Source organism: Hyalella azteca, unplaced genomic scaffold, assembly GCF_000764305.2.
Source record: "Hyalella azteca isolate HAZT.00-mixed unplaced genomic scaffold, Hazt_2.0.2 contig256, whole genome shotgun sequence".
NCBI lineage: Eukaryota > Metazoa > Arthropoda > Malacostraca > Amphipoda > Hyalellidae > Hyalella > Hyalella azteca.
The window spans coordinates 109,627-122,718 of record NW_025930611.1 but is presented as its reverse complement, the minus strand read 5'-3'; the positions used below and the strand labels follow the sequence as shown (position 1 = coordinate 122,718).

Below are 13,092 nucleotides of genomic sequence, written 5' to 3'. Positions count from 1 at the left end.
CTAATGATTCCTCCGCCGATGAAGTAATTTTTTAGCAAGACTACATGGCAGCCATGTTGACCAACATTTTCAAAATGGAATGAAAAAGTACAATTACTATTTCACCAATTCGCACTTGCTCAATCTCAGTCGTTTTACAGCTAGATGCTTTTAAGGCGAAACTGTTGAATCTTAGTAACCTGATACATCCTTTACATTGAATAAGTGATCAATCACTCCTCACTCTCTGTGTTGAATATTTTCCGAGATATATAAGCGTTGAAGCAATTAAACAGTAAGAGGTCGGTTTGCTGTAAGCACTAATGCCGAGTGTAAAATTTTATTGTCGAGTGACGAGTGTATAACACAAGCTCTCAGGCCCAATGGTCATCCTTGTGGTTGTCCTGTGGCTTTCAGTCCACCCGACGTGGACATCTTGCAAAGAAGAAGAGTGACGAGGGGTGATTTACGTTTAAAAAGTGATTGATTCACGTTCTTTCATCACATCGCACTCTCTGGGTTAAATATTTCCTTAGATACAAGCGTTTAACTTGCGGAACCTGAAGCGATCGTCAGGTTTCACTAGATATGACATGAGAATGATGAGATAAGATCGTTGTACATGGTCCAGCGGACAATAGGTAGATCTGTCTCAAATGCTATGGTTCAAGTTCATAGATTCAATATAAAATGAAAGGTTGTGGTTCTTCAGGCGCCACTGAAATACAGTGATGTTTTATTACAGCGTCAGCCCATAAAATTACGGAATCACCCGATTCTCCGCCGCACTCGATTGATCAATTGTTCGCCACGTGTTATGCTCTTCACTGATCACTCTTCAGCGTCTTCAGGGCCTTCAGTTCAGCTTGTGTGAGTGTGTGTGACCTTATCATCCCTGAGCAGTGTGGAATTCTGTATAGGTAATATATTCTCATGTCAATATAAGAAAACATACCGAAATACCAACCCTACCACTGTGTTACACCACCTTCCACTGCAATGAAAATTGATAAACTGAGCTCATAAGAAACTGCCTACTGCCATGCTTCCCGTGTTCCAATCCCGTGTTGCCAATGACTAATCAAGTTAATTAGTCGTTTATCTGCAGGCTAGAGGACACATTTTTGCAATGAATACGTTCTAAAATAAAAAAAACACATCCAGCTTTGTAAAAAATTCTCACGATTGGACAACACCAACAAAGTTTTCGATATCACACAAAATTATGAGATAAACTGCTGCTCTTTCACTGCGTACATTAACATTGTTTTCTATGTTTACGTATTACAAGACGGTGTCACTGTCACTGTCACACAGTAATGTTTTGATTGTGTCTAGTTTGATTTCACAATAAATAGATTTGATTCACATTCCATTCTGAGATTTAAATGAATGAAAGTTGTTTTAAATTATAAAAACCCATTTATACGTTCCAGATTTGAATTTTTTCCATTTTTTACCCTATTAGGTTGAATTTATCTTGATAAATTTACTTCAAATTCTGAATGATTTCGTCTGCCATCCCGCGTTTTCGAACGTTTTGTGTCTTTTAGAAAATTTTCGTTGTTCAACATGGGAAACTATTTCATTATATAAAACATAGAGCACGTACCATATAGTGCATTAAAAATACAATTTAATTTGATAAAAATTAATTTTTAATTTAAAAAATATAATCAGATTTTTAATTCAACATTTTTCTAATAGAATTTTATTCTACAGCATGTATCATCTAGTGTAGGTATTAAATAATAAAATTTGATTTAGTAAAATTTAATTTTAATTAATTTTTTAATTTAATTCTACAGCTTCAACCGGTAAAAATGAGCATCATAGGAATCAAAGTAAAACTGTCATTCATACATCACAAATTGAATGACATTGGATGGATTTGATAGGTATTTTATTAATCCTGTTTATATATAAGAACGGAAATGACACTTCTATATCAGAATGATAATGGAAATGTTCCTACTATTTCAGAAACTTTTCTTGAATACACTTCTGAAAACTAAAGTTCTGTAATCAATGGAGTCTTTGAAATGACAAAATCATTCAATTTAAAATTTTTAGCTATAAGAGTAAGATCATCATTCATCAATATTAGGAGCATTCATTCGTCATTCGTGAGGAGCTGTAAGAAAAAATGTGTTGTTTTTGATGTAAAAGAATGTTTTTCAATTAAGAGAAATGCAATACTTGATTTTAGGAAATATGATCTTAAAATTAACGATCTGTATTAGAATTCAATAGACGTTACATTTTCAGAATATCTTCAAAAAGTTTGTTTTTGTTCGTTTGATCAGAAGTTTTTGTTCGTTTGATCAGAAGTTTTTGTTCGTTTGATCAGTAGTTTTCGTTTGTTTGATTAGAAACAGAAAAAGTTTTCATTTGTTTGATCAGAAACAATATAATTATTCATTCTCTTGCACTAACCACTAAGTATACGAATGATTAGTTGGACTCAGTTACCATCCGCATTGATCATCCCGCTAGATTATGCACCGGGAGCGGGAAAGAATCCAGGTACCTATTTAATTCAGTAGCACGTTAGCTGACGTGATATGTACCATCAAGCGGGGCTACTCAGGACACTTTTGAAAGTTTTTCATTCATAACTTCTTACCATGAAACATTTCACAAACAAAATTAGGCTCATTTTATAGCTCTTTGTGAGGGCTATCGAATGGCATCTTAAAAAAAAATTCCATATGCTATTCGTAAGGTACCAGAAGAAAAAAAAGAGTGTCCCGAGTAGCCCCGTCGAACAGCGGCTGCTCGGGACACTGGGAATAAAACTTCATTTTAAAATATTTGAAGCATGCAGAGCGTACTCATCCATTACTAACAGTACTCTGAAATTCTCCTCTTTCATTGTAGATGATGTAGAGGTAGAATAAATGACATTTTCAGTGATTTTTACTTGTTTTTCCTTTATTGATGATATTACCATTACCAATTACCGTCAACTGGGGTAAATTCGGCCCCGTTTTTTATTTTGTTTTGCAAACAAAAACGGGCTCGTAAACACCGGGGTCATAAACGCCGGGGTCATAAACGCCTGGGTCATAAACAAGGTCATAAACGCCTGAGAGACTTTGGCCATCATTTATGACCCTGCTTTTGTTTGCAAAACAAAATCAAAAACGCAGCGGAAGTCACCCCAGTTGACGGAAGTCACCCCAGTTGACGGTATCTATTATTACTGTATTATTGATGTGATATTACCGTATCCATGAACATGCCATTGAGCATTTACAACAACCTTGTCCACTGCAAGCTTCATTTCAGCAGCCATATAGCATTTTTTCTGTATCTGTAAGCTCACAGGACAGCTTGTAATTTCACACCATTTTAATTGGGTTGAGTGAATTTACTATAAAAAATATAACTCAGTACTCACTGCAGTGAGTGACAGAGAGCGCATTTTCTTGTAGACGAAAACTTGAAGTCACAGACGAATGGACAGACGGACGGACAGACAGACGGACATGGCAAGCACAATAGTGCTCGTTTATGCGCCATGCGCTTGTTTATGTGCCATTTTAATTGGGTCAAGTGAATTTACTATAAAAAAGATTGTGAAAAACATACCTGAAACAGAAAGGAATGTTTTAGTGACAACCATCATATATTTTGGAGAAATAAATCATAGTTTATGTCAATTACTTTTCATTCTATGATTCCCGGTGCACAATTATATATATAGCTTTCTATGGACAATTTTGTGATGACCGATGATGCACTAATTTTTCGATAAGTGAAATTTTTTTCGCCGAGCGAGATAAATGTACTCAACATTCTTTGTTTTAATCCATTTTTTCTTAACTGGACCCTTTGCTTACTGAGGTTCTACTGTAAATGCATTTTTGGGGGTGTCCCAAATAGCCCCGCCATGCAGAAATAGCCGCCTTTTTTTGGAATGAGTTAGGACAATTCTGTCAATTATGTTTTCAAGCAGACACCTGGGTGCATCTTTTATGCAAGTAAAATTTTTCATACTGCGAATATTTTTTTGGCTACAGACCTTGGCAGAAGTAACTTTTGAAAATAGCATTTTTCACCATTTTTTTTCAGGAATTTTTCAAAGCTAGTAAATGTAGTAATTTTTCAACTTCCTTTATACTACATAGATGGGAAAAATGTTGACGCTTACGCCACTATATTTAGTTTTGCAATATTCCAATTAGTTTTGCTACTATAACAGATTTACGCCGTGTCGGAGGTCTGTCCCGAGTAGCCCGCCAGTTCCGAGTAGCCCCGGTTGACGGTAGTTCTGCTTGTCTGAACTCTGAATTGGGTGTTTAGTGTGCATGATGGAAAACTCTCCTTTGCAGCGTAGTTATAATTACTTAATGAAGTTTAGTTCATTGCAGTCAACTTAAGAGACAAATTTTCAAATAACTAATACTTTTTATAAGTCTAATTTTAATTGTTGAGTGAAAGGTGCAGGCTTACAACTTCTAAGTGATTAGGTACTTTATAGAAATTGAGCAAGTTAGCGTACGTGTTTTAAGCTTTTAAGAAGTTCATTTTTTGCCTCAAATAATGATGTTGGGTAGTAAAAGTGGTCTTGGTGCCAGGGTGCAGAAGGTGGAAGCAGCATCGCCAATATATGGGTTTTAAAGCCCAAAGCGTCGGTGACCATTTTTAAGATGCGTCGCCGGGTAATTTTCAATGAAAAGCCATTTACGCTGAGTAATGAAAAACTATTTACAAGCCACAAACTTATTTACAAGGTTGCATGCACGTGTTACCCCAAATAACTAATTTTACCATAAAAACAGTCCAATTGTACAGCAAATGTAAACTGAATATGTGATGATGCTTGATGCAGTCTGACCGCTCTAATGTGACCACAACTACATTTTGTTTACATTTTTTTGGCAGGAACTCATCGCAACCGATTTCTGGACAAGCTTTACTGCATTCTGATTCATCCAACATACCAGAAACCTTACTTTTTTCTAAATAGTGTGCCAAAGACTGACAAATATATTAAACGCAAGAATTACAATCTAAATGTGTCGGCAAGATCTTCTGAGGGCATAAATTTTGCTACTGAAGCATCACCAAAGATCTTGCAATATACATCCACTCTCTGCACAGTGGTCTTGGTGGATCGAAATAATATATGAACCTTCAAAATTAGAATTCCATCCTGTCCAGGACCCTGAGCGCCATGCGGGCTGTGCGCTAATGTCCAATATAATCAAGAGAGAATATGTCATGTCGCCATCACCATGGACATGGTTCACACTTCACACAACTTCACTGGTTGTCTGGTTCAGCATTAGCAAATAGCAATGACTTGCATATTTTTATCAGCTGGCTTCCAGCTATATATTTATAATTTGTTTCAATTTCTGAAAAATGTAAATTACCATTTACTGACATTTAATGATTTACATAGGAACAGTCAAGTGACCTGAATGCTAATTATTAAATCCATTAAATTATCTAGGTACCTGCAATTCTAATTTATTTAACTACCCTACACCTACGGTGACGGGTGACCTACCTAGGGACTAGGGCTGGATTGGAATTTTCCTACTTTTTTCTACAATCTTATATATTCAATGTGGCAAAACATTTTGCAACTTTCAGTCCAATCATGCAATTTAGTCAACAATTAGGTAGTAGGTAATTCATCTAGCATTAATCTTGGGGTTCCAAAAATGGCAGGAAAGCTCTACTGAATGCAAGTTATGGCTATAAATATGGATGTTCTTAATGCTAGTTCACTGCAAAAAAATCACTAGAATTTACTAGATTGGAGAACTTCTACTTTTTACTTGCATTTTGAGGTCCAATCTCCAAAGTCTACAGTAATGTAATCAGGCTAATTTTTAATTTATCAAGTAAATATCAGGTTAATTGAAAAACTGCTGCATGATAATTCAGTTTAAAATATTTATTTAAATAGGTACCGGTACCGGTATGTTAAAAGATAATTAAACTGCCATTAGCCTCAGGCATCAATCAAGATTCAATCCAAATTGGAAAATTGGCTACTGGAAATAAACCACTGTCCACTTGTTGTGAATGCATTATGCATTAGTGGCAAATGCCAAATAGGAATATATTGGCAAATAGAAATTTTCTAGAACCCTGACTAATTTCAGTTAATTGCATTACGGTACCAAGCCACAACAAGCATGGAAAACATCTCCCTTTTATCTTTTAGGGTCGCAACTAGAGCTTTCCAGCCGTTTCTAGAACCGCAAGATTCCCATCAGATGAGTTACCTCCTAATTGTTAACAAAAGTTAACATTGGGGCCGCGAGTTTTCAAATATAGGTACCTATTAAAAATTTGTCACGACAGAGCCGCAAAATTTCAGAAACAAGTAAGAAAATTCTAATCCTAAGCCACAAGATTTCAAATTAATTTCAAATGAGTCACTCAGGTCACCAAGCTGGAATATTGGAAACAATTTCCCAAAAATCACAGGTAAAAACTGTTTTATAAGGGCTTATTGGAATTTTTTTTGCAAAAATAAGTTATTTTTCTTATTTTTTACCAAAGAAATTAGGTTAAGGTTATAAAAATTGTTGGCATTGAATGCAGGCATGGGAGCTTTTTGTCTAATCCATGGGTGTCTTGTGCCTAATTTTTCAAAATGGACTCGGATGCTATGAGATTTCAGCAGTATGTTGGAACTTGGAACATTTAAACCTTGCTAATAAAGGAAGAGTCTAAAAAATTCCCGATAGTCTGGCTAATCATGAATGAGAGTACCAGACAAAAACAACCATGCCCACTGATAATTTCACCTGTTTCTATTGTGCTTGCTTAATGTTTTGGTTGAAATAAAGAATAAGGGTGTATTTTAATGGACAGGTTCCTAAAATTATCTGCAAAACTTTCATTTTCACCCTTGATTTTTTGAAAATTATGCTCAATATTCAAGATTGACAATCAATGACCCATGATTGACCAATGACTCACTCTGCAGATACCTACTACACTAAACTTGCCACTCCTTAATAAAAACCATATACTACTGGTCAGAAGTTAGATTTATAGGGTTTAATTAACATACCGTATAATAGCTACAACCTACAAAGTTATTTTAGAGCCATTGGAAAATTATGCTTCGTATATCTACTTTCATGTTCAAATAAATAATTTCAATTATGGTCAGCAACACTAGAGCTGTGGTGACTGAGGTCTGTGCAAATCTTGCTGCTCTTGAAGTGGCAGGAGAAAATTGACTGAAATTTTGTCTTGTTTTTTTTTTCTGACTTGAAAAGTAGATATATTTCTACCTTGGCTTTTGTTATAGCATATTTTGATATGTTTGGCAAGCTGTCTGATGTGGCCACAACAGGCATCTCATGCACTCAACATATATATTTATATATATCTTCTTTCCTAGCTGAAACTACAGCTTTCTTACCATATTTGGAGCCAATAGATTCTTACTAGAATAATTATCTGCTAGGTAATTGCTGAAAAAAAGTGTAAGATCGAGCTGCAAGATTTCAAAGTTATCAAAAATATGTCACTTTGGAGCTATTTGTTTTCAGAAATAAATAGGATTTCTCCAATCATTAAATAGCAGATGATTTTAATGTAAATTATTCAATTCTCAAGTGAGCAGACTATGCAGTGAGGGATCCACAGTAGCAGCACTTGCCAGCAACATGACTGAGAAGAGTCAAGACTTCGGCAAGCTTGTCATTAAGGTAAGATTACATCTCCAACTCCCAGTTATTATAAGCATATAATTATGTGTATTGCTAGCATAGCATAGCATGAATCAATGCAGATGATTAGGCCGATGAGGGCCTGTCGTCGAGTCTTGTCGGCTTGCATTCAAAAACAAACTTCTAAAAAAATAGCCTCACCAAGTCCAAAATTTTTTGCAATGCACGCTCCCTAGTCTGATTGTCCTAGTCTGATATGATTACTAGTTGAATCTAAAGATGGTAATTTAGACTCCTAGCTAATAAGAGTTAGAAATCAATCCTATATCCATCCTATATATATCCTATCTATCCTATCCTATACTTATTCATATGAGTAATGCTTATGTGATATTAGCATGGCTTGGAGCTTCTTGTAAGTCTAATCTCAAAGTGAGATCCTCTAAAATGTAATTTATAACTCAAATTCATAGATTGTTGAGCAATGTAGGTACTATATATCAACTGTTCTTCTTATTCAGTGAATAAGCTTCAATGTTATTTAGTGAACTTGGAAGCTCCTATAGATTTTTTAACAAAATATATGCAATTGCAGTGGAGAAATTGTCACAGATGTCGCATGTGCCATTTTGGAATTTTCGTTCACAGTTGTTTGTCTGGAAAGAAAATTGATGAAAATTCCTAATTATAATATTTATTAAGGAACTTATTGAACATTTATATTGTTGAAGAATGTTTTACAATGTAAATCATTTTACAATCTGGCATGTTATATTATGCAAAATTTCTTTGAAAAAATAATGCATGGATAACCTTATCATCAATTAATTAAAATTATATCTAGTACAAAGTTTGTTTTTAGTTTAAGATTAAATTTTCTGAATATGTCTAATTATTTTTTTTGCTCAATTTTTAATATGATGTCAGAGAACAGATGTTATAAGTACTTAATTATAACCCATAAATATACAACAATCTAACCCATATATATATATATATTCAATAATATAACCCATGAATATATATATGCATAATTCATATTACTTGCATTAATATAACCCATATATGTATACATAAATATAACCCATATATATACATACATTAATATAAGCCATAAATATTCATTAATAAGACCCATATTTAAACATTGATATAAGCAATATATATACATTAAACACCCATTGATATATATGAGGTTTTAATATAATAATATAAGCCATACATTAATATAAGGCATATATGAGCAGGCCAGCCTGGACAGGACGTCCGTGTCCTGCCATCAACAACGCGGACCTGACGTTTGATGAACTCGTCTTGATGATGCAGCGCGTCTTCCGGGACAAGATTACATCAACCGGCAACACGGCCGAGTTCACCATCAAGTGTAAGGTAGTGACGTCACCATCAAGTGTAAGGTAGTGTTGTCACCATCCTCTGGGTCTGCAGTACTCGGGGCTGGTGCTCTGGGTCTGCCGTACACCTCCATCGGGGGACCACTTACCCCTCCCCCCTTGAACAAAGGCCCCTGCAAAAACCCGGCAGTTATCCGAGAGGCCGGTGTTGTCTATAAATTTTGCTTCAAAGAAGGTTGTAGACTTCTTCATGTTTTAGACAACATCGGACAAATTGGACTAACAATCGAGACACCGAGCCGCTGTCTCGTTAGCTACCTTCAAACAGGAGGGCAGGTGAACCACGCGAGAGAAGCTTACAACCAGACCGTCACTCACAACCAGACCGTCACTCGCGTTGTGCTGAAGGTACTCACCAGCATCGTGATCAAGCAGTGGCCCGACAACAACCGACCGGCGATAGCTGAGCCCCATGTCTCTACAGATTGGACTCCAGTTATCTATTTTCTGACTACCGGATTTGTCTGAACTCTGTAAGAATTTTCCGAGTAATTTTTGGTCATAAAAATTTTACTGTTGTAACCTATTTACTTGGATTATGTACTCATTCCCACCAAAATTTCAATGTTTAATGCTTCTTCTAACTTGAAAATGAATGTTTGTTGCATTCGAAACGTCGTTAATAAATAAGAAGTACTTCCTGGAAATTGCCTTTTAATCTACCGTCATCTGAAGAAAAGTTCCACTCACTGATAATATAAATCAACGAATTCTCTGGTCATCGATCGCACGTGTGTAAACAAGTAATTCTCTATATGTTCCGTAGTTCGATTGCTTGATAAATATCGCTCGTTTTCTTTACATGGTGACGTGACCGACAGACAGCCCACAACAGGCATCAGATGAAAGTTTAGTTTTCTGGCAAGCAGACGAAATTTTTAAAGCAAACTGCGTTTCACGCATTAAAAATGTTGCGAATTTAATTTATTTTTTGAATTACTAAAATACTTTTTCAGGTCCTGGTACTGGACGGCAAGTTTTTTTTATAGATATGACCCGAATAAATACGGTCATAGATAACTTGTTTGTGTATCTGACCCCTGTAGAACTGAGCTAAGTAATACATTTTATTCAGCTTGGGCCCCTATAGTTTTCTGTTGGAGCAAGAAATTTTAATTTCTTTATCATGAATAAATATGAAGCACTGATTAGATTAGCTTCCATTAACGAATTCATTCAGTTAATAGAGAATTACGCAACACTTTATCACTGCTTAAAGTATATATTAAGTCAATTACATATTGAGTGGCTGCAGAGGAAGAGTGGCTATTGTTATTGCTACTCTTTTGTCCAAATTCTGGGGATGATACTGAGTGAAAATAGTTCCCGTCATGGCGCTGGTAAACTTTTAGTTGCATTCATTTCCCAATAACTGCGCAGAATGAATTGTTGAATTTACCAACAAACTCGCAATATAGAAACCGGCAACATTTTCTGCATTATGTATTTGCTTTGTGATGACGCATGTCCAGCCAGAATGATTTTGAGCCTGGAAGTCAATTCTGCCTTTTAATTGAGTTACCCATCTATAAAATGTATTTGCGTAACGATATAATTATATCATGAAAAACCCAATTACTCAATTTTCCGTATAACATCAAATGGAAATAGTTCGATTTGTGTGAACAATACGTCAAAAATGTCTAAATCTTCGCAATTATGATGAATAATGTGATTCTAATCTCAATTACAAAATAATGTTTCATTATTTTGGTCGAGCCTAGATTCTCGCAGCAGATGTAGGTTGCGGATCCAGTTTGCATTGGTATATTATTTATGTAGCCGCAAGGCACGATACCCGCCGTTATAAGATGAATATAGACATTATTCTACATCAATTGCTTATCTTATTTCCCAACATGGACACGCTTCATCATTAGTCATGAATTTTTGCATGACTTAATTAAAGTAGACACAGCTATATTTGCGTGTGTGGAGAAATAAGGGTTATTTATTACTAAATTATGATCAAATATATTTAAAGACGCATTGAGTTGACATGAGAATTTTAATTCCGAATAAATATTTTTTACATTCATTTTTCAACGTGAAAACATCTTGATAAATCATCGTATTTCAATTTCAAGAGAATGCTCATCATTATTTGAATATATAATTTGATGGGTCATATAATTAAATTGTGAGATCCGTTCAATTTTTGTAAATAGAACATTCGAAAACTGACTGAAAGTTTGAAACTCATACTGTAATATTCTTATATTTACTGAACAAATTTTATAATGCTGTTGCAGGTCAAATGTAATAGCAGCCTGTAATACTTTCAAAAAAAATCAATAGATCGTAAGTTCATCAGCCAATTATTGACGGCCTTTCAACCAAAATCCACCAATCATAGACAAGAAAATAGAGCGTAAGTACTTACGTTCACTTAGCCAGTTTTGAAAGTATGGGCCCTGCTGGAGCTTACGCTTACGAGTGGAAGTTCATGTCGGCTTTTCTGAAAATCAGCTTTAAAATCTTATCATTTCATGCAGTGTATTTAATAATCTACATCCTTTTTATTCAAAATATATGCCTAAATGTACTTCTTATTCAATTTATATGCTTAAATATACTTCTTCCTAAAATATGTGTTTATGTATTGCCACCCCAGTATCGCAATTATACATCAGTCACCCTCCAATAAATGCACCCGCTTAGCATCACCCTCCTCCCTCAACCGACGCTGTCGGATCACTGAGGCAGCCAGCGCCGCCGCCCGCCGGCAGAGGCAAGCACCTGACTTGAAGCAACGCTTCACACGGGTAACACTTTCCTTTGTATAATGACGTTAGAACGACAATACAAGCAATGAAGTTTAACTTAAGCTGGTCTGAACTAATAACCAATTTCCTATAATAGAACTGTTTGTTGCTGGTACTCAGATATTGTATGTGTTGAATAAATCACTTATAATGACTTGAAAGTGTGATGTCATAATGTCCAGGCATTTGAGAATTGCTGCAGGACAGATTCATGTTTTATATACGCTCTGCAAAGTCTCAAGATCCAGCGTTAATCGGATCTACAATAAATCGAATGCGCAGAGAGAAAGCTAAAGCATGGAGTTTTGAGTTTAAGCGCGTGAATCTAAAATAGAAAGAAAGAGTAAATACCTACGCAGAATAAATCAATAGGTTCACTAACATCACGGCATTTCATAATGCATTCAAATCTGACCACTATCTCACGCAACAACTCACCCTGGCGTCGGAGCTATAATCCTATAAGAGAGGAACCAGTACGCCAGTCGGGATCAGCAGCTTGACTGACGGCTGCCACAAATTTATCGACCACGTCGAAGCTGGTCGCGCTTAATCTCAGCGGTCTGATTGCCAGTGCTGGCAAATTTGCATACTACTTCATTACAATCAACAAACTCACAATATGGAAACGGGCAACATTTCCTGCATTATTTATTTGTATTATGATGACACAGGTCCAGCCAGATTGATTTAATGACGATAGTTCGATTCTGGTTTTAATTGAGTAACCCATCAATTTACTAAAAATTTTCATCTAATGTGCTATGACAGTAAAAGTATTTAATTTTCTTATTTCGAGTCAGCCGTAACGTTGAAATGGCGAAAGAATGAAAAAACGCTAGTAATGTTGGATTTCCACTTTTAATCGAAGAGAAATGTCTTATCAATATTATTTACGAATTAATATGTTGTAATTTCATCCCCACTCGGATTCTATGACAGTCTAAAATCATAGAAAATTTTCTGAAATTTTTATTTATTTGTTTTATTTTGCATTATGATGACGCATGTCCAGCCGGAATGATTTGACGACGGTAGTCTGACTCCGGAATTTAATTCAGTTACCAATCAATTTATAAATTTGTAAATAATATAACCAAGAAATGAAATGATTTAATTTTCCTATCATGCATCAGTTGTGAAGTTAGAATGGCGGTATAATATAAAAAAAAACGCTGGAAACTTTAAATTTCTTCTCTGAATTAGGAACAAATGTTTTATCAATATTATTTACAAAAAAAATGTTGAAATTTTGTGCCCATCCGGATTCCTCGCTCTGAATTC

At 35.3% G+C, this 13,092-nt stretch overlaps 1 long non-coding RNA gene across 3 annotated transcripts; it reads left to right on the top strand.

Moving 5' to 3' along the window:
• The first annotated feature begins 778 nt into the window (after window positions 1-778).
• LOC108682303 lies at window positions 779-9,245 on the top strand. Of its 3 annotated transcripts, none has more exons than XR_001931559.2 (3): window positions 779-849; window positions 7,579-7,670; window positions 8,879-9,245. It is a non-coding gene; the product is annotated as an uncharacterized LOC108682303 (long non-coding RNA). The 3 variants fall into 3 exon arrangements; XR_001931561.2 differs by lacking the exon at window positions 779-849 and adding an exon at window positions 5,158-5,231; XR_001931560.2 differs by lacking the exon at window positions 779-849 and adding an exon at window positions 5,220-5,256.
• Window positions 9,246-13,092: the final 3,847 nt, after the last annotated feature.